We start from the raw sequence: 26,864 nt of genomic DNA on the forward strand, positions 1-26,864 counted from the left end.
GGTTGACGTATCCATATTTAAATAAAATAAAACTATAACTAAAAAAAAAACCGTTAAAATCGTTTTTTAAAACGTAAAAATAGTAAAAATTTTACAGTTCAATTTTCTAAACTGATTTCTATTTTACTGGTAGCTATTTGGCTCCGACTTGAAAAAAGCTGGCAGCAGAGTTTATTATACTTTATGGGATTGCAAAACTGAAATTTCGATTCTGGTTTCTCAAAAAATTGTTAGGTTTTACTTAAAACTAATTATCATTATTTTTATTTAAATAATTATTTTATGGAAAAAAATTAAAACCCTATCGTTAAAAAATATAAAACATACAACTTTAAAAAAAAAAAAAAAAATGTACTATATTTTAGTAAATTATAAAATTTGAATAACATCAGAAAATAAGTTATATTATGCAATCTAAACATCAGATTTGATAAAAAAATAACTGTAAACACGTATTATAGGCAACTGCATTATCTGTGTCCCTGTAAGACCATTTGAAACTTACTATTTCCGTCCGAGATATTCTTTAAAAACAATGTACATTACATTTAATAGTACTATTTAGTACATTACATAAAATAACATTTTATTTCATTAATAACTTCTGATATTTTTCATATTTTTTTTTATTGAATTATTATTTATTGTAATTTTTTTTACAATAATTATTAATAACTAAATATATCTAAATTAAAAAAAAAAGAGATGAAGTGGGATTCGAACCGATGTGCCTTCCTCTTGTAATATCCACCAAGTACGTACATACGTATGTACTTATAGAAGTACGTACAAATGTCAAACCGAAACTTGTCAAAATAGATTCAGGGATATTTCCGTTGAAATCTGAAAACCAATTTTTTTCGTGATAACAATACGTTCTTTACTTCGTATAAGGAAGTAAAAAATCTGATGTGGACACCAGATGACTTCCTGGTATGCCTATTTAATTACATAAACACCTTTTTTTTTTTTTTAATGAAAAGTACATAAAATTTTAATTCATTAATAACTTCTGATACTTTCATATTTTTTTATTTCATTGAAATATTATTAAATATATATATCCATTTTTTTTGCAACCAGAGGTTAATTATTAATCAATATATTTAAATTAAAAAAAGGAGATGAAGTCTGACTCAAACCGATGTCTTCCCTTTGTAAGATCCAAATAATTCATAATTTAAAATTTTATTTGGCTATAACTCTGGAACCAATGAAAATAAATACCACTTATAATATATTGTTGAAAATCTCTCAATGAGGGCTTATTACTGCAGTTAAGAAAAAGGGAAAAATACAAATTGTTTGGATTTTGGGCTTTTTTGGACACTTTTGGTTCAGTCGATTGCAACAAAAAGCGGAGGTGCATAACTAGATGTGACAACAGTCCTAAATCCAAAATTACAAATTCCTACGGCTAATCGTTTTTAAGTTATGCGAGATACATACGTACAGACATCACGCCTAAACTAGTCAAAACGGATTCAGGGATGGTCAAAATGGATATTTCCGTTAAAATCTGAAAACCGAAATTTTTCGTGATCACAATATTTTCTTTACTTCGTACAAGGCAGTAAAAACAGCTTTGTCTGAAATTGGCTAAGAGTGAGATCATACAGTTTCTTAGCTTGAATTTTAAAGAACCATGTTGCATAATAGATTCGCGGAAATCAACTGCGAAAATAATTTATTACACTGTGTACTTTGCCACATTCTTTATTGAAAGTGGCAGGAGATACATTCCTTAATAAAAAAAAAAAAAATTATTTATATTAATTAATAAATAATATGTAAGTCTAAGTAAAATAAATTTAAGAAATTATGATTTTTCTTTTTTTTTTCTTGATGAATTAACTCATTAAAAAGAGCTTTGAAATTTGTTTGGAAAATTATGAAAATCATTGGAATTATTTCCATTTAGTAAAATGGAATTTTGTAGCGTATATGAAATTCCAAGCCTGACTGGATCCGAGATGAAAGACCGAGACGCTACCTTTCCCCCATGGAGATCGGCTTTTTGTAAAATATTATTTATATTAAATACTTCAATAATGAGAAATACACCTGAAAATGATTTTTAAAAATAATTTTTTTTTTCTCATGACTACACTACACCAATCTCTGTAAGGGAATGGTAGCGTCTTAGTCTTCCATCCAGAGAGTCCTGGGTTTGAATGATGGTTACACATGCTACTTATTCATATACCAAAAAATTCCTGTAACGTATTCTCATACAAACGTATCAAGATTTTATAGTGAATTAGTCATTAAAAAATAATCACGTCTACTCTCTATTTTCAATGAGTAAAAGAAAATTTTAAAACGAATATAAGTAATTTAAAATTAAATATTTATTGATTTTAACAAAAATTACCTTCTTTGCTTCTTCCTACACTTAAAAAATTACTTAGAATTTATATTAGAAATATTTATTTTTTTAAAAAATTGTTTGCAAGATTTTTTTTTTAATTTGGTGTCTTCCTTTTTGTTATTGAAGTATCATACTAATACTATTCATGTTAAAAAAAAATTATTTTCAATCTCAATCGCCTATAAATTTATAAAATGCTAATATCGGTCAACTGATTCTGCTAAACTAATAAAGGCTTTTATTTTTTTCTATACCAATTTTTAAGTCAAACAAATAATTGCAAAATACGTTCATTAAATTTAGGAGGATAGAATGAACAGTTAAAAAAAAAGAATAAACAAAATATGGGAAAACTATAATTTTAGTGACAACAAAGAATTACTAAGATAAACACAGTATCAATACAACCGTTGTTGGCTACTGACCAAATAATATGCATCGCAAACACGTTACAGTCAAGCTCGATTTATAACCACCCTTCTTTTTACAGAATATGAAATACTGTGAAAGCGTCTTCCTCGCTTTTCCTCTCTCTCGGGCATTAAAATGACACAGCTCATCTTCATATTTGAATTCACATTCGTATTGGCAGCCAAGTGGCACATTTCACGCAATATTTGGCTCGACTACAGAAAGAGAATACAAAACATTTTATACAGTCTAGAACGTCTGGTTGTATCAAGAGATACGATACTAGAGTGGAACAAGGTTGTGTTATTCAAAAAATAAAAAAATTAAAAAAAATAAATAGATCTAATTTATAAAAGAAAAGGACACCCAAAATAGTAAAAGATCAAAAAATGATTTTTTAAATATAATGAGAGTAGGCAATGTAACTAATTTAATAAAATTAAAAATACACTATTCGGTAATTCTTTTTTTTAAATTAATTTCTATTTATATTAAATGAAATAAAAAACTACAAAGCAAGCGGAGAAGACCAGCTTTTCGCAGAACTCTGGAAACACTCATCAGTTTATTCAGTCAAAACTTCCCTACATCTATGCCTCGTGAAAATATGGAACGAAGAAAAACTTCCAGAACACTGGACCACAGCCCTCATCCATCCATTACATAAAAAAGGGGATAAAACTAATCCTGAAAACTACAGAGGCATATCTCTCCTGGATTGCACATACAAAATCCTGTCGAGAATCATATACAACCGATGCAAAGACCAACTTGAACTGGAACTTGGGGAATACGAAGGGGGATTTAGGCCATGGAGAGGTTGCCCGGAGCAAATAATATTCCTAAAACTTATGATGGACTTATATAAAAGACGGAAAAAACAACTAATAATCACCTTCGTCGACTTTAAAAGGGCCTATGATTGTATACACCGACCATCCATGCTGAATATTCTGAGAAACCTGGGCCTTCACCCTAAACCCGTATACATGATAAACTTAACTTTAACCAATACCCAGTCCAGAGTGAAATTCAGAGGTGAACTCTCTCAACCCTTCTACATAAAAACTGGATTGAGGCAAGGAGACGGCCTCTCACCACTCCTTTTTAACTGCGCCCTCGAATTTGTCATGACAAAATGGTATGAAATAAATCCCAAAAATATAAAAATGGGTACTAAGAAAAAATTCCATCACACTAAATTGCCTAGGATTTGCAGATGACCTCGCTCTTTTAGCAAATAATATTCAAGAAGCCAAAACACAAATCATGAGCCTTCAAAACCTAGCACAAAAGATAGGGCTTCATATCTCTTTCGAAAAAACTGAACTAATGGCCATAGATCCTCTGGTAATAGAGCACATTACGGTAAACAGTCAGAAAATTAAAATAGTAAAACAATTTAAATATCTAGGGGAAATAATAACTTATAATTTAAATGAAAAAGTGACATGGCAAAACAGGACAAATAAAATGATTAAATCCCAAAAATTAACTCGGTCAACATATAACAAAAAATGCCTTTCTGCTAAAACAAAACTTAAACATTATAAAACTGTAGTACAGCCAGAAGTCACCTACGGAAGCGAGACCCTATTCGAAATCACTCAGAAAAACCGAATTGAAAAAATTCTGAAAATAGAGAGGAGAATTGTCAGAACGTGTATCAATAAAAAACACCAAAAAGAAGGCCGATGGTGGATTGTGCCAAATGAGGCGGTGTATCGAGAAATAGAGCCTGTTACTGATACTATGCGGAAAAAAAGAATCTCTTTCTTCGGTCATCTCATAAGGACACCGGAAACAAGACCGTCAAGAAATATCATTGAAAAGCTCTGGTTCCAAAAGCTAGAAGTAGGATGGATCAAAAAAATTAGAGAAGATATGAAAGAATTGGGAATTTCCCTGACTGACCTACAGAATAAAACTGGAAAAATTACAAAGCTAAAAGATAAAAGCATTAGATTTAAACAAAAGACAGACAAACGACAAAATACAACGAAGAGGGTGTTTACGGATGAAGAAAAGAAAGCAAGATCTGAACGGATGAAGAAATACTGGGCAGCTCGAAAGAGTAAAATAACACGCTTTTCTCAGAAAAGATCCAACTAAAATTGACTTAAGTGGTCCCATGTTGGCCGTAAAAGCATAATAATAATAATAATAATAATTAAAAGAAAGAAAAGTTATTTTTTCTATCCATTATAAAAAGCAACATAAAACAATATTTATAATTTAATTAATATTAAATTCTAAGAATCTTTGTTTATTAAAAACAATAAATATTAGTTACTAAACTAAAAAAAAATCTCAGCAAAATAAATAATTTAAGAAAAGAATCTAAATGATTTATGTTACTAACCCTACATTTGGATATTAACGAATGATTAATTTCTGAAAGAAATTATCTAGATATGTTAAGATTTTAACAAAAATACTTATCCATTAAACCATTAATAGTTTTAATTCGAATACTTTAACACACTATACCTTTCAGAGAAGTAATAAGAGTTATCCACTCTAGCCTGAGACTATTCTCGGTTCATTTAAGTATCAACGGTAAAGAAACGATTTGGTGGTATGCCGCATTTGAGGAGGTGAACGGAAAATCGTTGATCAGTAATGCATTGCTTTTATCCTTTGTAGATAAAACTACAAATTTCGTGAAAAATGTTTAACCATGTTGGTATAACACAACCTGGATAAGCTTAAGAGGTACGATTTTCATTATCATTATAGTGATAATAAATAATAGTGACTTTTCCCATACCCATAAGCCTTATTCTACGAGGGTTTTAGAGGCTTTGAATAGATGCCTATTGGATTTCTGTAACCGATATTGGTCATTTAAAATTAATTATTTAGTATTTTCCCGATCTTTCGGGGCAGAATACAAATGTTTTTAACCACTTTTTCAAACCGTTGATTATACAAAAGGCCCTTCCTTCGGTTGAAGTATTGTTTACGTAAAGTAGTCGAACTACTTAATGCAAACAAAGAAAGTTCATACCAAACTTTCTTAAATCTGTAAGAAATAAATATAATGAGTCAATTCACGTTTTGTTTGTTTTTGTAAATGTAATTCCAGAAAATATTTTGGAGGCATTAAAATTATGCCTCCATAAATAAGTAAATAATCTATAAATAATAGTCTATTATGAAAATATCACACATTTTAAAACTGAAAGAAAAATCAAATAGCAATGAATTAGATTTTTAACTCTGTTTTGAAAATATATAATTTCAAATAAATTAAGACTGAGGAAATGATTAAAGCTATCTCATAAAATTTCATGTCTAAATTTTACACTGTTTGATTCTTTTACGATTGTAACTTCCGTATAAAATAGAAGCATTCAACTCAAGATGAAAATTATACAATGGAAATCAACTTTTCGGCAACATTTAGACAGTACATTCGATCAATGTATTTTTGACTCCATTTTTTTTCTAAACGCAAAAGCAGAGAAATAAAACTACTCTCTTCAGCTTAGTAACTATATACTCGTAATTATCTTACATAGATGATGTTATTTTCATTCTAATTTTGTAAGCAATCTAACATCAGAGGTGGTAGATGAAGGAATCCTTTCATAATATATTTATTAAAGTAGCATTTCTCACAAACCAATGTTTAAACAAAATATTGTAACTGTTATTCAGTAGTATTTTAATTAAATTTTAAGATAGTTTATAATAAATATGTTTTGAGTAGTATATAAATCATCATAGACGTATCAAGTTTTGCATTTCAGACCGTATCACTAACGGCTAAATAAACATAATATTACTGGTTGATAAAACCGGTATAAAGTTGCTTGTTTTAAAATTATCATAAGTAACAAGATGAGAGTGAAAAGATAATAATGTGATCTCTCCTTAATGATTTTGTGTCTTTAATATCAGTTATATTATATATATATATATTTATAAAGTAACAAGCAATCTGTAAATAAACAGAAGACGGATGCAACCACTTCGGGCCCTGGGGCCGCCGTCCCGGTATTCTTACAACGTGATCCATAACTGAATCGTTATTATCAAGAATATAATATAGTGCGGGATTTTAAAAATAAATTAATAAAGATGCGCTCGTTTAGTTCCAGGTTTACAGGAAATGAAAACTAAACCAAAAAAAAGAAAGAATTAAGTTACCAACAAAATTGAGAAATTAACTGTAACTACTTTATGTACGTTAGAGTTAATTTCTCAACTATTACTACATTCGATTTCCAACAGACTGTAGATTTCAATCATCAAAAGTTATATTTTGATTAGAATCAATTAATTAATTACGAATAAAATATTTAAGAAAATTTACTTAATTTTTACCCATGAACAGTATTGTATTGTTTACATCATTATTCATAACTAAAAAAAAACACTCGTGAAAAATACATCCATTACAAAATAATAAAAACATCGATTGGTTTATGAATAATTAAAACAAAAGAAATAGAAGAAATAAAAAATAAACAAAAGAAATAGAGAGGTAAGATAGAGCGATAGATATGACAAGCCACCCTGAAGTGACAGATCGTGACTTCTATTACAAACTAGTATTTAAAAAATAATTAATATTATATGACTTCGAAAACAAAATTGCTGGGGGTCATATTGATGTTAAGTATTGTTATTGATTATACAAATAAATATATGTGCCCGTGTAAGTTGATAAACACAAGCACGCAAATGTATAACCCTTATACATCTGTACAACAGTGTTATATAAATAAATATATATATATATATATACCGGTGTAAAATATCAATAAATTTAACTTCTACTTTAATTACTAGATAAAAATAAAATAATTATATATCAATTTCGAATATATTTTAAGTAATAGAAAAGAGCTACATAAAAGCTTCTGGTCATAATACGGCTTGAAATACCTATACTTTCTGAACTTCTTTTTTAATTTCTAATAAATTAAAAAATACTAATATATTATACTAAAATACTAATATATTAAATATTTTTAGTTTAATAAATTATTCATTTAAAAATATTGATAATAGTTTTATGATAAATTAAATACCAGTAAATAATATGCTGAATGCTTTCAACTTAAAAAATAATCATATTAATAACAGGAAAACTGCGTAGGCTTTACGTAAAATCAATTCATATAAAAGTCATAGACATTTAATTAGTATGCAGTATAATTAACTTACTTGGCAAAAATTTACACTTTATTCTAATAAAAAAATATATATATATATACATTCATGATAAAGTTTCTTTAACAAAAAATATTTGTTACATTTAAGTCCTTTTTAAATTAATTAAAAGTTATTATTTGAATTAGAAAAACTTTATTAAAAGATGAAATCTCTTTCTGGGATAGCCATTTGATTATTATCGATTATTTTTATTATTTGATTATTATAACCATTTGACTAGCTTATTTGATTATTATTGAACATACACTTCTGAAAGCAATCAACTGTTTTATTTTCAGTGTTTTTTTATTAATTGATTTTAAAATATTGTAGAAACTAGATTTAATAATGAAAAATTCCGTATTTATTGCAACAAAAATAATATAAAATGTTAAAATATCAAAACTAATAACAGATATCGTAGTTGTGCAAAACATAATTTAACGTAATTAAACGTTTCGTCCAAAGTTAAAGTGAATGAAAAAATGTTTTCATCATAAAATGGTTTCATGTTTAATAATCAATAAAATTTTATTTAAATGATTCTTAATCCGTATAACATCTAAAAGAAAAAACTTCATATTCTTTTCCCAGTAGTTTTAAAATCAATTGGTGTAAAAACAGAAGGAACATGAAATCTAGCTAGTTCATTGTGGTAATTCTGGATAATGCTAATTGAGTAGGAAATTTAAACTACAGCACTGTGATCTCAAGACAAATGAATTCTGTTGCTATGAGATACTCAAATAAAAGTTCCATCTTCGGACCAAAGAATTAATATGATCTCTCTTTGTATATTACAACTAAACATGCAGTGAAAATGAGAGCTATTAAAATGAATCTTACTTCAGAGTAAGTCGACGATTCAAACTTATAACAGTTTCTCCACAAACCGCTGATAATATTAAAAAAAAAAAAAAATTACTTAAAGATATAGAATAATAGCCACCACTAGCCGTACACAGAAATCTCACGTAGAAACGAGAAAACGTCGTCGCTGTCTCCAGTATATAATTACTAACCAGATTGAATTTTAGTATTTAATCTTGCAATTTAAACAGTTATAAATATAAAAGCTTGCCAAGGAAGGCAGATCAGCTCTGAATGCGTTCGCACGTATTTTTATCGCGCTCCGTATTTGAAGATTTTGTGTTATTTAGTTGTTTTCGTTTTTCTGTTGTTATTTTTTACTGTTGTTTTTTACCGTTCGTTTTATTTTTACTGGTGTTTACTTACTGTAACCACTGTTTGCTTGGTTACGCAGTATTGATTTCATCAAAGACAGTTTAGATCTCTGTTTACCCTACGCTTATGTGCTCTATTACGTCGATTTTATAAGAATAATTATATTTAAATTATTTTTTTGTACGTGTATATATTATTTAATACATAATTAGATTATTGTTAATTAACGGCATGTCCAAGCAAACTTGAGGGCGACGTTCCGATCGATGAAGAGGAATTTTCTCCTATTACGGGGTCAGAAATCCTGCTGGCGTGGAGGGTCTGGGGTCACCGTGCAGGAAGTTCTGTCTGACAGCAGTGGTGTGACAGTATTGAAGAGATGATTATAGCGGAGATTCGGCGTGCCGATCGCTTGCTTTCAAGAAGTAAGTGAAGAAGACTGGAGAGCCTCCGGTTCGACGCCAGAAGAGGGTTGTTGGCTCGTGTGGTTCGTCCGCTAGGAACTACGAAATAAATTTTCTGTCACTCCCGATAAGGTCTGGTGACGACCAAGATGATGGACAAGGGGTCCATTAAGCATGGAAGGAAGCGTTGAGTACGTGGTTCTCCTCCGGGCTCTGAGGGGAAGAAGTCTCGGGCCGGTTGGAGTTCCCTATATTGGCAGAGGAGGCCTCTGTCTTGAAGAAATACGAGACGTCGATGGACGTTTTCGGTATTGGGGGAAGAAGGATCTGCAAGACTACGGTGTGTAGTAAGTACAGAGTTGACTCTTGTGAAACAGAAGAAGTATTTCTACAAAAATATGAGCCTTATCTTTAGTAATGCGAAGGAGCTGAATGAATTGGTCCGACAATACTCGACAACTAAGATCGAGATTAAGGAGTGCTCCGGAGACATGGACCGCAGTGTTCGTATGTTGTAGTCATTTTAAAAAAATTTAGACCGGCTAGAAGAGGGACTTTAGGTGCGATAACATGTTTGGCCAAATGCGAAGGACGAAGCCACACAGACTTACCAAATTGTCTTTGATGAGGCAACTCAAACTCCGGAAGGGGGATTGGGACGAGCTACGACTTGGTCGCTTGAGGAGCTGCGGCGGGCGGTCGAAGATGGGGTCGCTGATGCCGATCTTGAATGGCTAATTCTTAGGGGCTGGCTCGAGAACATCTTCCGGTCCTGCACCCTTGTTGAGGGTACTGACAGTTTGGACGAAGGAGTTATTTCTCCCTGGATTGTTGACATGGCGGTTGGAATTGATCCTTTTTAGCCTATGACGGTGCTTCGCAAGGCTCCGTGACTTAGGGATTTGGCCACTGCAGGCAGGTTGAAGCCTGGCCAGGTCCTCCTTTTGCAGTCAAATACTCGGGACCTTTCTGAAGAGGATAGCAGCTGTGAGGTCGCACTTGGGTGGACCTTTTACGCTTTGGTCATCGATTCTGCGGCAGAGGATTGTAGGATGGCCTCAGCTGTTTGCAGGTTCATCCTACAGATTTTGAGAATGGATAAGATCGGGTGTGCTTCTGTGGTCCACAAGGCGGGTTGGACAAGTCTTACCGTAGTCCATGGAGTACGCAGGGAGAAGAATAGGGTACCTTCTCGTTCATCTGACACGGGTATCATCATTATCGATGCTGGCAGGTAAGAAGCGAGTCCGCCGATTACTACAATTGTGGTCAAGGCGGACGGGCGGACCTTTGCAGCTCTTCTTCTCTCAGTGAAAAGAGCAGTTTCACCAGGGGAAACCAGAGTCTTCTCCGTCCGGCAGGGCCAAGGGGAGTACCTCTACCTACGAATTCGGAAGGACAACGGTGAAGCGGACCAACTGAACAAGGATATTGCCGAAAAGGTGGAGGGTGCTACTACGGCCCTGGTTGGTAGGGGCGGCAGAAGAACCCACATCCTGGTTAAGGACGTGAATGCCCTCACGTTACAGGACTAGTTTCTTCTGTAGCTTCGCAAGACGTTATGTGAGTCGGTCACTCTTGACATCCTGTCAATGCGGCCGGATTAAGGCTCCACTCAGGTAGTTACACTGGCAGTGCTGCCAATCCTGGCGGACAAACTACTGTCTGATGGGCGAGTTCGGATTGAGTGGGTGGCCTATCGTGTGGTGTGGAGTACATCCGACGACCTTTGATTCAAATGTTTGAATCCGGGCAACAGGGACCAGTTTTGTTCTGGCACAGACAGAATCGGCGAATGTTTTACACGTAGTATGGCTGGCCATTTACGGAAGGACTGCTAGCAGGACCCTAGGTGCTTATGCTGCAAGTCTCATGTCCTATATAGCATACATAAATATATAATAAATATAAATAAGTACGTACAAAGATGAGTCCAAGGAACATTGATCAAAGTCCAAAGTTCAAAACATTAAAAGCAAAAAAAAAAAACATCAAAAAATAATCTTAACAAGCACATAAAGAATAATTAATCAAAGAAAGAAAGAGTGAAATAAATTAATAAACCAACAAAAGCAAGTGGCGAAACGGAAGAATTTTGAGAAATGCATAACATTCTAGGGTAGCTGATTCACGTCAAATCTCGGTGAACTTACAGATATAATATATGTAGTCGCTTTAGACGTCTAACGTCCTTTCTGTAGGTTAACGTCCAGGAGGTAAACTGCGAGCCATTTCAAATGTTTGTTCAGTCTCATTTTGTATCTTGTACTCAATCGCTGTATTTCCTCTCGAACGATTGGCAATCCTAGATAACCGTGTATTTCAGTGTTTTTGGCAAACCTTCTGTTATATTTTTGAATAGTTTGTTCTGGAATCGCTTTACGAGTTCAATGTTATTCTCGCTTGTTGTGTCCCATAGCTGGATTCCGTAGATAAATATTGGTTTGAGAATCTCTGAGTACTGGAATTGCTTGTTAAATAGTGATAATTATGACTCCCAGTCTAGCAAACAGTACATTTCCCTGAACTTATGTTAATCTCCGTTCTTTTAAAATATATTTGAAATAATGGTTTCATTATTTACCAATAGTTTATATTAGCAAGAAAATAATTAATTTTTATTTCGATGAATGAGATAATAAACATCTAACTTTTCAATTTAAAATTGTTTTCTTATTTAATCTACTAGAACAATTCTCAGTGGAAAAGCAAAGATCAATGCAAAAATTGTCAACGAAGATCACAAAAAACCAAAACTTAATTTAAATTAATTTAATATTCAAGATATTAATTCTGTAATTTTGGATATAATAAGGTATTTAAAACTTGAGCACCCCTATTTAAATCAACAATTACTAACGCAGGTGAAAAAGTTCAGGTTCCACCGTATATAATTAATGATATTTTCATGGTAGAAGGCATAAAAACAGTTTATTACAGAACTGGTCGACATAACTACGATGAATCAATGTGGATTTCCTGAACAGAAAGTATACACGTTAAAGTGAACTTTTTAGATAAGTGTTGAAACAAACTAAATTTGAGTAGTAAGTACAGAAATTTAATACGAATTGCTTACTGTAATGCAGTTTCAATTTATACTCTCGAATTAATTCAAATGAAATGTACATTGAATAGAAAAGGAGATAATTAATTAAGAGATACGAACTACTTTACTCTTAAGTTTAACTTCATTGAAAGTGTTTAAAAAGTACCAAATTACAAGTTATTTGTACACATAATAGTTCCGTTAAAATAAATTTTAATTAAATTTTTTTACATAATCATTTAATAAAATAAAATGAAGAATAAATAAATAATAAAGCTATAATGTAATAACTATCAAGCAAAATAAAATGATTAAAACAAAATTTATAAAAAAAATGATAGAAAATTAAAAAAAAGAAGTGATCAAATACAACAGAATATATATAAAAGTGGAAGGTCAAAGAGTTTAGGAGAAGAAGTTATGGCAAACGGCAAGGGATTTGCGGTAAGACCAAAAACCGTTTACGGTTTTAATGACCACGGACGTAAGGAAGTAAGTTCCCTCTGAGAAAGGGATAAGGCGAAACAAAACAACATGACATTTGCATCATATCAGAATGAAAGATCGTTAACGTTTGATTTAAAGTACTATTGTTTAAAAAAAAAAGAGAGAGAAAGAAAAAACTATCTGATCCATTATACCAAAAGGTTTATGCAAGGAACGGTAACCGTATACTGATTTCTCCCATCCCTAATTTCAAAAGTTATATTGAAAATAAAAATTTATGATTTCTTTAAAGAAAGACATCAATAAAAACGTATAACTTAATCTATGATCGACATAGATTTTCGGTATTAAATAGAAAAGTAAAAATAAATTATCTTTCAAAAATATATGGATTCTTTGATTGTTTATCACAATAGGATTATCATATTCTTTACTAAAACACCTGATCATTTACTTAGCTGTTTTTTCATTTCCAAAATGTATAGACAGAAGTATATTTTTAAAAATAGAAATTTAAAAAATGTTAAAATTAAAAATTCATTGACAAGTGGTTTTGCTAATTTATCTTATCAGCAAAATTGATTGCAGTTAAAAAATTTCAAAATTTTTACCTACCCCAATCCTGTAGTTTTTATATAATGGAATTAAAAAGAAAATAATTCATCACAAAAAAGTGGGTCTACATTCACGTACTTCGTCACTGCAAACAGAGAACATTTTTGTGTTTTTTCTTTAAAAATAACTCAGTTATAAATTAATTTAGAATTTATAAATTAAATAGGGAATAACTGGCAAAGTATTGTACGACTTTCGCAGCTATTAATATAATAATAAAAATTAAAAACATAGTCAAAAAAAAATTAAAACAGTTTTTAGAGGTGAGGAGTCAATTTTAAGAAAGATTTTGTATAAATAATCATGTATAGGTTAAAAAATTACTTGTGCTAAAAAATTTGCTTAAGCAAAGTAATCTCTAAATCTAACACCTCTTCAATAAATTATAAAATAAGAAAAATAATTTTTTTTAAAAACCTTTCTACATTTTAGATCAGGGATCTAGAATTTAAAAAAAAAAGTAATATTTCTTGTTTGTTCTATATAAGAAGTTGTCGCCAAATGGCTTCGATGGCATGTTGCACTTACTAACCTTATGGTAGCCCTAAGAAGGCCTGTTATCGTCGAATAGCTTCGACGGCTCGTAATTCGTAACCTTGTAGTGATCCTGAAAAGGGCCGTTTTTTGCGTTAGCTTTAAGAAGAGCTGTTGAGTCCGGAAGCTGGTCTACGGCAAAGTTGGGAAAATGCGGCTAGTCCATTTAAGTCCGACCGGGCTTTCCCTCAGCGGCAATTGGGCCCCCACTACAGTATTGCAGTGGTGGCTCACAGAGCCCCACAATGTCGGGTCAGCGTCGGTTGTCCTTCACCGGCGCGACCGAGGCGGTTCTTCCTGAGCGATCCCACGCTGGGCCGGCTCCTGCTGCTGAGTCCGCCGGCCAGGGCGATTGAAGTCCGGAGAGCCGGATCTGGAGCGGGAAGGTAGCGCCGCGTCCAGCGGCTCCGTAAGCGGGCCAGAGAACTTCTTCTCTCTTCTTCCATTTTCTTCTTCTTCTTCATGGTTATCTACATGTGGTGGTCGACGATGAATTTAAAATTCACTCTCGTTCACGCTCTTTCATTGGAGCCTGAGAGTGGTAGGGCCGCAGCACCACTATGGTGGGAAAACTGCGCGGTCATCTGCGCGGTGGTAGTGATGCTTGTATCAGCGCGTCCGTATACTGTGCGCCAGCTCACACCTGAGTTGCTATACCGTGTTCGTCCACCGATATTAAATTAGGCATATATGTATACAAAGTATAAACGTTACAAAGTGTAACATACGAAAAAAAAATCAAAAATATTAAAACCGAAGGGAGATATAGGAAAAGAACTAAAAAATACATACTTTAATTTTAAGAGGTGGGGGTTGTTTTTTTGGAAAAAAAAATTGCATTATTTATATATGTATTGTTGGTAAAAAATACAGTTTAATAATATTTTCTCTAAAATGCTTTGAAGAAAATAAATAAAAAATTTCGCAATATCCCACAATCCTCAAAACGAATTAAAAAAAAAATAATAATATAATCAGTGCCCAATATATATAGAAATGTTTGAGCCAAATTTGAGAAAAAATCGGATTGTTAAATCCTGAGATATAAGAATAAACCAGTGCGTCACAATACCTACAAATTATAATTTGACCCATTAAACGAAAAGTTTAAGCAAGGAACAGTAAACGGATACTGATTTCTCCGATCCCTATTTTAAAAAGTTATAATACCTAAAAAAAAAAAAATGTATAATATTACATACACATGTAATTTTGATTTGGATGAACTAGTTGGATCCTACAATGTAAAGATTTCCCAAAATAAAACCTCTAGATGAACTGGTTAGACCCCAAATTGTAAAAATTTGCAAAAAAATACCGATACCCCGTTTTTGACACGATCACCATATATTGAAGGTGAAAGTAACTATTTCAGCATTACTAGCCGGGAAAGTAAAATTATTGGTTTTTTAATCTAATATTTTATGCTTTTCAATTACAAAAATTACTCTGCTGAGGATATAGTTTCGTAGATGTTTTATATAATGATTTTAACCATTGGGGATAAGAAGTTAAGAATTTTTAAATGTTAACCAAAATCGTTCTTACTGTTATCTGTAATAATTTAAAATAGTAAACTTACGAATATACACGTAATAATAAGCTTGTAAATTAAATTTGGAGATAATTTATGTCCAAGTAAAGAAAAAAAAAACATTTCAGTGAATTTCTTTAATTATCCAGTTAACAAAAATTTATTAGTACCCGTCAAACTTTTCTATTAGAAAACTCCTTGGATTCCAACCGTTATTTGAAACCATTCGTTTAATGGTTAATATTAATGCATCGTAATATAAAATCTCAGAGTTTTGTAAGATCCACTTAAACTTTAATGCGTTCGTTGGAGAACAATAAAAAAAAACTAAAAAATAAAAAAAAAAAAAATATTTATGCAATTTTATGTATAAAATGTTTTGCAATTTTTTTTACAATTTATTTTTCTGATTATTTTATACATTTATCAAAAACATCCAGTATTTCAAAATTTTAATTTTATTAATATATGTTTTTAATATCGTCTTCTTAACGTCTGGATAAAAATCTGAAATACTGCTGATACAGTGATATGTTATTCAGTTTTTTTAATTTCAATTATTTTATTTTAAACTGATTTAACAATCGAATCCCGGTCAGGTACGACATTTTTTATACGCTACAAAACTCTATTTCAATACTCCTACATACAAGTTTCTCTACAAATCGTTTCTGTGGTGAATTAATTCATCAAGCAATAGAAAAATCTCCTACCGCAAAACGATTTATTTTTCTGTATAAGGCCACTTTACCCAAGCACCCAAGATACCCCATGTGGAGGGAGAAAGTAAAATAAAATTATTGAAATGTGTAGGATTGTAACACATTTTAAATGACTAAGTAATGTCGGGCTACGATAACCCCAACCAAAATAACGCCCATTAGTTTTTTCAGAGCTAGTTTCAAAAATAGCTTACAGTTCATTCCATGTAGCATCCCTACTGAAAAAAAGTTATTACTGAGATAAGAGTATTTAATAAATTAATTAAAGAAATAATTTAAACGCTATTTAAAGGTTCCCATACCTTAGTGATAATCTGTATTTCATATAAACACATTATGTCTGAAAATTTACCGAATTAAATTAAATAAAAATACAGATTTAAAGCTAAACGAATTTACTCACGTCAGTCCTACACATAGAACCCTTCTTTAGTTAAACACTCATTACAGCGCCGGTACAGCCCGTCAAACGCTCTGGAGAAATCACCTTGTGAGATCGACTTCAACTTCTCGGTGCAAGCCTTTTTGATGGCGGGAATGTCGTCAAAAATGCGGCCTTTCATCTTCACTTTGAGTTTCAGGAACAAAAAATAGTCTGTTTGAGCCAAGTCGGGTAAATAGGGCGGGGGGATAAGACGGTGATTTGATTTGCGGCGTAATAACATATTAAAACTGTTTCCATGTGTGCCGGAATATTGTCGTACAAGAGAGTCCAACTGCCCGAATCCCGGTACTTGGACCGGATTCGACGAATGCGACGCATCAGTCGTTTCATTACTTCCAAATAGAATCTAGATTTCACGGTTTGACCAGTTGGGACAATTTTATCAGTTGTGCGCGCACTTTCGCAACGTTTTCATCGTGAACAGCTGTTGACGACCTCTCGCTTCGTTCGTCGTCATCTAACGACCCTCTACCGTCTTTAAACCGCTTCCAACTGGTTTATGTTGTTGAAAGAGATACGGCTTCATTACCGAATACTTGCTGTATCATAAAATAAATTTCAGTTTTTTTTTTGAAGTCACAAAATTTTATCTCGCTTCTCTGTTCCATGTCGGGAGCTTGCACAAGGTCACATTAACACAACGTACGCGGACGAATACAACTCGAAACTAGAGTGACGAAACGTGATGAAATTTTGTACACCAGTCATCAGACATCGTACTACATAATTACTTGTTTGTCTGAGAGATTTGTAATAACTACAGAAATTTAGTTCGGAAATTTTTCAGACATGCTGTCTATGTACATATATATATATATATATATATATATATATATATACACAGCCACATACACACACACACACACACACACACACACACACACACACACACACACACACACACACACACACACACACACACACACACACACACACACACACACACACACACACACACACACACACACACACACACACTAACTCGTATTTATATTTATATATTTCTAAAAGTAAGCATACAAAAGTTACGTTGGCTTAAGGCGAGAAAATTACGTCTTGACAAAATAAGAAAATAAGGTAAATATACTAGATTGTATTAAGAGTTTATTAAAACGATCTAGTATACGGTAGCACATTGGGTGTACATAAAAGAATATCGATTTTTTAATTTGTTATAATATCATTTTTGATGAACTGTACTGTTTAGTGTAGGTTTACGTTTAAGATCAAAGAGAAAAATGGTAATTTTAGTTGCACACTTGAATGTGGATTGATTTCCTACCTTTCCGCTTGAAAGTGCCGCAAGCAAAAATTACGATTCCTGAACTTTAACCCTTCAGTATTTTGCACATTGTTAAATACAAATCTGTAGTTAGAGTTGAACGTGGGTTTCGTAGAAAGTTTTATTATGTTTCTCCAAGTGATAACATTACATTCGATGGCATAATCTGTTTGAAACGATCGGTTGTGTGTGTAAAGGGGCGAGTACGGGGTAACTGAAAGTGTTTGAAGAAAGTGTTGAGCATGTCAGGAAGTCCTTCTTGTGTAGTTCTGAAAGTTATGTTAGGAAGGACAGCCGAGATCTAGTAATGACAATGTGGAGTATTTTTAAGAAACGCTTACGTAAGCGTACTTACTGTTTATATTTATTACCGAATTTAAAGCCTACCGAACACGCTAAGCGTACTTTGCAATCGAATAAAAATGAAGACGTTTCTGATCACATTGTGTTTAATGATGAGTTAACATTTTATCTAAGAGGAAAAGTTAACGAACATAATGTACATATCTGGAGGTTAGAAATTTCCTAGAACTCTTACAATAAGAAAGGCATTCTCCAAAGTTAAATATTTTCTGTGCAACATCCTTACACAAGTTAACGGGCTGTTCTTTTTCGCAGAAGCAGTTGTAAAAAGAGTTGCTTATTTGTATATGTTATATATTCGGATTGATTTTCAACTGCAAGATGGACCAGAGGATCTTTTCTGGCAACAAGATGGTATACCTCTTCAGCTGTATAACTCTTTAGGAGATCGGTTGAACGACGTTTTCCACAATCATTGGAATGGTTGGCCGGGATTTTGTGATAGGACTTGCTTGCGGTGTCTCAATGTCACCCGATTTGAGTCCATGTAATTTTTTCCTCTACTGTTTTATAAAGGATTACATCTTTCCGCCTTTTTTTTTATAAAGGATTACATCTTTAAAGGTATACGCCTTTAATATCTTACGATCTACTCGATCGAAACAGTTGTCGCTTCCATTACATCATACGTGTCGGTTAAAGCATTGACCAACTTTCTAACGGTTAGATTTGTGCCGTATGACGAAAAACTTCATACTGAATAGTTGTAGGGAAAACTGTAAGAATTACTCTTTCATTTAATTTGTGATTCATTAATGTAAAATTAGTCGAATATAACCCGGTATATTGTGGATCTCTTGTATATTGATTTTATCTAAAAAGTTTTATGAAAGATTTTTCTTTTAGTTTCAAATGTAAAAAAAACATTTTTAACATCACCTTGAATTTAGGTTCCACATTACTTTCTAACAATCCATGCTAATGACCAACAAAAATTATTTTTCAATATTTTTCGTTTATAAAAACCTTCCACTGATGGTAACTACAAAAAATTAACATAGGACAACCAGAGAACTTTATAAATAAGAAAAATAGATTGAAATCTGTGTACTGGGCCATGAGTAAAGTTTAAACTTGTACAGGTCGAATCGAAAATATCCTTCCTTTGACACTGATTAAAAAGTCGGTTGTGTTTTTCTCTATTAACTCTGCATGTTTCAAGTGCAACCTTTATAAAATATATTAACTGCACTTAATTTTATATTATGTTAAATTTCAGCCATTAGCAATACTTTCTTTTATTAATCAGCATTAGAGATAAATAATTATTATTATTATTATTATTATTATTATTATTATTATTATTATTATTACCATCATTATTCTTTTAGTATTCACAGAGTATACTAACATATTACTGTTACTGCATGTGACAGGTTGATATGTTAATAGGTTGGAATACATGCAGTTTAATAATAATTAGATAATATAATTACCTAGTATAATAATTAGGTAATATAGTTACTAATTACAAATAAATTATAAATAATGAAATCACCTTATTGATGAATTACATTATTGATGGTTTTTATCAAAACAAAATAGATGTGGAAATTATAAAAGTAACTTATTATTAAAGCCAAAACTTCTCTTCCTGTTATTTTATCTTGAAATAACTACATTTTTTTTTACCTAGGCATTATCTAAAAACGTGTAATCGTTAAATCTGAGTCTAAATATATTCAAATAATGATAAAATGATTATTAATAAAAAAACATGGATCACAAAATTTAGAACAGCTTTGGTGTAATTACAAAACTACAATAAAAAAAAGAATAAAAACCAAAAAATTACTTATTAAAGCAATAATAATTAATATAAATAGTTAAAAGAAAACATGGAAGTTAAATAACAGGAAACCGTAATTTCTAATTACAAAATCCATAACTGTAATGAATTCTATTCAAAAAATAAACTATTTTATTTGAATGTTCAATATTAATATTAATTTAACAATATATACAATGCAGAACTGGAAGCAATTTCAGGATATGTTCTACAACTAAAAAAAACAAAAAAAAATTAAATCTAAAAAACATCGGTCAGGAAATGCTTTGTTTTTTAAAACCCAGCTACATTTTGAAATTATCGGTAACAAATTAAGATATTTGCTTGATTTTTGGTGTGTGCAATATTCGTGTAAATATAAAAAACTGCTCTCTAGATTTTTCGAAATTTGACCTTGTAAGGGGTGAAGAAAGGTAAAAAAGAATTTGAACAGTAATTGTTAATTTTCCACATTTCCGACTAATCTATACGAGATATTCATTAGACGGGGCTTACAAATCTTCTTCAGATAAATATCTAAAAACCATTTTAGGGTTAATTTGAATTTCGATACTTTGTAGGGTGCGATGATGTATAGCACGGCGACCCAAGCAATACAGCCCATAACAATGTTACTTTATGTGCGATCAACTGGCTGCACCTGCATCCGGTTACTTGACTAAAAAACAAAAATAAAAAAAACATTTTTAAATGAGAAACGAAGTACGGTCACCACTTAGTGGTGTTTGTTGGGTAACGCTAAGAACCAGGTATAATAAATTTTTATCTATATGATGTACGGGTAACCAGATATAACTAACAATTTTAAGATGGAGACCGACTGTTTTGAAATTCATATTGTTAGATCACTCAGTTTCGGGCACTGTACTGATCAAACTGTTGCTCTGATGAATTATAATACACTGATATTTTTTATAAATTAAACAGGCTTTAATATTTATTTATCGTTATTATTCTTACAAGCATAAATTTAATGAACACAGCAGGGTTCAATGGATAGAGCCCTGTTGCTAGATGGAAGGGGCGAGCGTAGCAAGCTTTGACGGCTAAATATCTCCTGACCGCGATGGGAACGCGAGTAACCATACAGTGAGGGTGAAGCCGCGACGGGGATACTATATAATATACACTAACAAATTATTTATTGAAATTCATAAATATCTTCATGCGTATTTAAAATACTTTGTATTTTTGAATAATTACTCATTTTACTAATTAAAAAAAAAAAATTGGCGTTGTTCAATTAATTTTGTATTCATTTCCAAATTATGATTACGGATATCGTATAAATATGGTTTACGTCAATCAAAATTATGGGATTTTATTATAAATCCTTAATTTTTTTTGTGGTGGTCTTTAAATAGCAGAGTTTAATTTTTCGAACTAAAAAAATTTTTCTTCTAAGACTATGAATAATTTAGGCAGTCAAAATTAGTTTGATGTTTTAAAAACAAAATTCAAAAAAATCCAACTCTTCTTTTCTTTTCTGAATTAAGCAAACATCATTAATTTTTGCAATTAGTACGTAAAATTATAAACAATTAACGCATTTACTAAAGGATTCAAAAGAATTGAATCAAAGATACGAAGAATTCAACTGAAGAATTTTTTATTCAAACGATAAATAGCAGCTACAAAGAGTTTCACCAACACAATATTTCCTTTCTTTTCTTTTTTATACTCGATTTTCTTTTTAAACAACCCACTTACTTCTTTCTTCTATTCAACTCTATCATAGCTTTAGTTTTCTCTATAAATGTTTTTAAACCAAAACGAAACCGAGATTTTACAACCAAATTCAAGAAACTTATACATACGATCGAACACAACGTGTTACTAGAGTTCTCACATGAATTTTTCAACATTTTTATCGATTAATTCGGTATCCAAATACTTCATATACAGCAGGAATAGATTTTATGAATAAAACATATATTTTTCCAGTTTAATAATATTCAAAAATTTTCTTTCTTTTATTTTAATAAAGGTTTGAATACTAATTTATTAATTTACTCCATTACAGTGTTAACAACACTATATACAAAAATAATCCTTGGACATTTCCACTCGTATATACAACCAGATAAGAGTAATATATATGCTCATGTTTACACGTAAGCATTAGGAATAATTACTCATTTAATTTACATAGCATATAGCTGTATTATATCTTTACCCATGAGCTTAATGCATAATAACACAAGTTATACTAATAGTAAAAATTTGAGGGAGGTCTTACTTTACTCCGCTTTCTTATATTGGTTAACTTATGTAAATTTTATTTTGATACTTAATTTTTCTTTTAAAAAATTACTAAAGATTAATACATTTTTAATATTAATTTTTAAAAATAACAATTTTTTTCTTAACAAAATAATGTAATATGTCAATAATGTGTTTGTAAAAGAATAAATAGATTTATCAGCTCATAAAATTTGATTGAGAAAATAATAATCAACTTTTGATATTCCTCTAATATTTATATATCAATAAATAATTGTGATTTTTTGTTATAAGTCCTTAAGTTGTAGTCGTTTCAGTCTTGGGATGCGTTTCCCTGTTTCAGCTTCTATATTTTCATACTTTTCTTTAATATATGGTGCTGAAAGTTTAATTCCTTCGTATACTGTGGGGTTGTTAATATTCTAACAGGACCCATATAAAGAACCAGAGTAACTGGTTTCATCCAACTAAAAAGAAAGAAAGAGAAAATAATAATGATAAGAAGGATCCAGAAGGAACTCAAACAATTCTTTTCTTAGAGTAATAGGTCTGTTTAACAATTTTTTCTTTGTAAAACAGACAAATACACCTCCAAAAGCTGTTGTTCGACCACAAGGGTTAACGGACAGGAATAAGAATTTGTAGAAAAAACTGTAACGGCGCGGACGATGAAAATTATAACGCTTCAAAAATTAAAAGGATTAGGCAGGAGGGTACTGGTTCTGCAGGCCAGAGGATATAAATACTAAAAGGGACCAGTGAAAGAGTCCAGCCAGCACATGCGACTCTCTCCGGAAAGGAAGCGCATTGCTTCCTCTAAAAACTATGGCTCCGGTAGGCGTATTCCTGCTAGCTCGAAAGAACTAGCACCGAAATGACTTCAGCGGAAGGATTGAAGGGGAATAATGCCGAGAGTCGAAGTACATACCGCTTAGTCTCCCACAATCAGCCCCGGTAAATCATCTCACACTGGTCTTTAGGACCGGAACGCAAATCAACAAATACGTCCATAAATGTAATATGGAAATCTATAACCGCCACTAAATAACGAATAACTCGTCCGATAAAAGAAAGACACAGTAGCAAGGGGCTTTTTTCAGGTCCTGCGATTAGTAGGGAGACAATAATAAACTCCCCCCACCCATGCGTTCCGTCCCAAAGAGTCAGTAGTCCTTTGAGACCATGTTCAGCATAGTTATGGTAACAAGCGAAAACAAAGTAGTTTCGCAAGCCCGAGTTCGTTGCGGTTGCGGTGACAGTGATATCAGTAGGCGTATGGTAACAACGAGTGAAGAAACATGTATATTAATTGTATTTTTATTTTTTTTTTAGTTTATGAGTCTCTCAATATTCCGGTCGAACCGCAAACACGTGACAATATTTTTGTAAATAATAGTGTAGCCAATACAGGTGGGTAAGTTCATAATGAATGGAAATATTTTAACTCGATTTTTTTAAAAATATTTACATGATACTATGACTTGACGTACCCTAGAGGTGAATTCCATCGCCTAGACAGACTCAACGATTGTTTTGTGAAGTAGAAGTTGTTATTCAATGATAATTTTGATGAATATTAAAATTATTCATTCAATTAAATTTTGGTGAATATCAAAATAACTTTTACATAATTGCTGTTATTTTATATATTTTACTTCGAGTTAAACCGCCGGTTTAAGAAGAAGCCAAAACATTTACTAATGTCAGGTTGTCAAATTTGGTTATTTAAAAATACTGAAAGGCATGTTTCCGTTTATACTGTGAATTCAGAACGTAAACTTAAAATATAATTTGATTTCATTCACTTCTTCTTTAACCAGTCTTGTAGGTTGATTAAAAATAATAATAATCTTTTATTATTCATCTTGTTCAATCGATCGGTTTTCATCGGATGCTACTTATCGGCCGTTTTTCCTTCAAATGATAACTATTTCTGTCATGAACCGTAATATTTATTATTTATTTTTAAATTTTAAACGTTAGTATTAATAAATTGAATATAAATGTGCACACAATCATTAATGCGATAGAAATGAACCAATATTTAATTCGTTATAACTCGATTTATTAAGCTTTAATCATCAGCAAAGTTTTTCTTCCCTCGTTTTTTCCCACGCCCTCCGGAGTCGGATCCGCAACAAACATAAACTCGGCTCCGAGGGGTACCATAGCCTATAACTACTTCGTTGGAACAAAGTTCCCGCCAGATAGCCGAGACTCGATCTTTTAGGCTCCCTCTAATGAGGGAACCCCTATGGATCCCCCACCGGGACTCAGTCTATGCCTTACCTCTAATGGGGAACCCCCGAAAGGATCCCCTACCGGGAGTAGGTCTTACTTTCCCCCAACGGTACTGCAAGGAAGTCTCCACTCGATCATAGTAAGCAAGAGCGAGGTCTTCCACCCCCTCCCAGATAGGGCTGTCGCTCAGACACCATGATATTCCTACGAAGAAGCAGTTCCAGATGCCAATGGACACCCCCGACCATCAGACCATGACCATGTGACTTGCAAGATAAGCACCTAAGGTCCTGCTGGCAGTTCTTGCGAAAATGGCCAGCCTTATCACATGTAAACCATCAGCAAAGTTATAACTTACAAATGAACTATGACATAATTTCCAGTCCAATAATAAACATGATTTTCAGCTTACCATTAATTATAAAATTTAATTACATTCACTACAATAGATACACCATGTTAAAAACAAACACAGTATATTTTAAATTAACTGATTTTTATTTTACTTGTGAAGAAAAAATTATTCCAAGCAGAGAGTTAAATAAGTAGATCAGTCACACGTTTCACTAATATATATTTACAATCTAAAATGTAGCACTTCTTATTAATTAGATTATATTTTACACATCAGTATAACTAAATTACACTATATTTTACAACTGAAACAGATATTGAATTTTATAACATCTGTTCTAGTCTTTGTTAAAGTTTCTTTTAAAATTATTTTTATTCCCTGCAAAGCAAGCCGTTGTGATGAACAAAATTAACTGTTTCATTCTTGCTACTTATACGGCTGAAAATCACTGCTTTGTTTTATTTTGTTGGAATTTTAATATGAAACCGTATATCTGGCTTACTGAAAAAGTAAAAAATGTTAACTACTTCACATATCACATCTTGCTATTAAACCTGGCAAGGCATGTTTTTTATGTTTTATTTTTTATTTTTTCATATACTTGATGATGTGTATATCATTTTTGTGAGAGACTTGTAAAACATGGTAAAACGTCTACGCTCATTATAATCGTAACAATATACTTAAATAACATTCATAAACAACTTGTTTTCTGTATATTAAAAAACAGGTAATTTATTATTACTTTTTGCCGCCTCAGGATAAGGCTATATAAACCGTTAAGATAATTAATTGTTTTATTCGTTTTATCTTAATCCCCTTCCCAAATTCTTTAATTTTCTTGATATTTAGTTCCAATAAATTTAAAGTGGATTTTTTCCTTTTTTTACTTCGGTTTGAATTTATCTATTGTTTTCTGCTCAATTTGCATTTTTTCTAACTCTTTTTTTTTAGTTTTTCTTCTCAAACCATTTTCCACGTCATTTTTTTGTTAAATTTTGGAAGAAAGGGTGAACCTTTTATCCTAATCTATCTTCATTCATTCCTTTAAATACCTGTAAAGGATAATTTTATTTTTTGATGTCATCAGTTTATCTTGGGACAAAATTTAATGTCTTTATTTTATTTAAAAATATAATTTTCATTTTTTTTTCTGAATCGACTTAAGATTTTTTTTAGACTTCTTCCTTATTTTTTTTTTACTATTTTCTAATACTAATACACATAAAAAAAAGTCAGTTTTTTGACAAGCGCGCGCGCGCAAACCGTATTTCATTCGCGCGGGTGTGGCGGTACTAGCGGCCACTTTAAAAACAATTTTACACTTTAAATATTATCCACTTAGTTAATTCTAACGCTTACCTGTGACCGCAATACAGCGATGACTACAACAGCTGTACGTCAGTGCTACACTGGCGTTCCTTGTGGTGAGAGAAGGTAATATATCTACTGACCTATTGACGCACTATACCCACTTAGCTGCTAGTTTATTTAGATAATTTTTTGGGTGGGGTGCGATTTTTCAAAATATTTTTGGGAAATATTATTACTTTTTAATAAATGTGCCTATGAAAGATAAGGCCTTAATTAAGTGAAATCTCGAGATACTGTGGGTGACCTTGCTGTACGGTCTTATCCCCTTGACCGTTTAAGTTGAAAATTTAATGGCATCAATGCCGTATATACAGAAGTAATCTGACCAATTTTAGTCAAAATGGGGTCCAGTAG

This window comes from Lycorma delicatula, chromosome 5 (assembly GCF_047948215.1).
Source record: "Lycorma delicatula isolate Av1 chromosome 5, ASM4794821v1, whole genome shotgun sequence".
NCBI classification, from domain to species: Eukaryota; Metazoa; Arthropoda; class Insecta; order Hemiptera; family Fulgoridae; genus Lycorma; species Lycorma delicatula.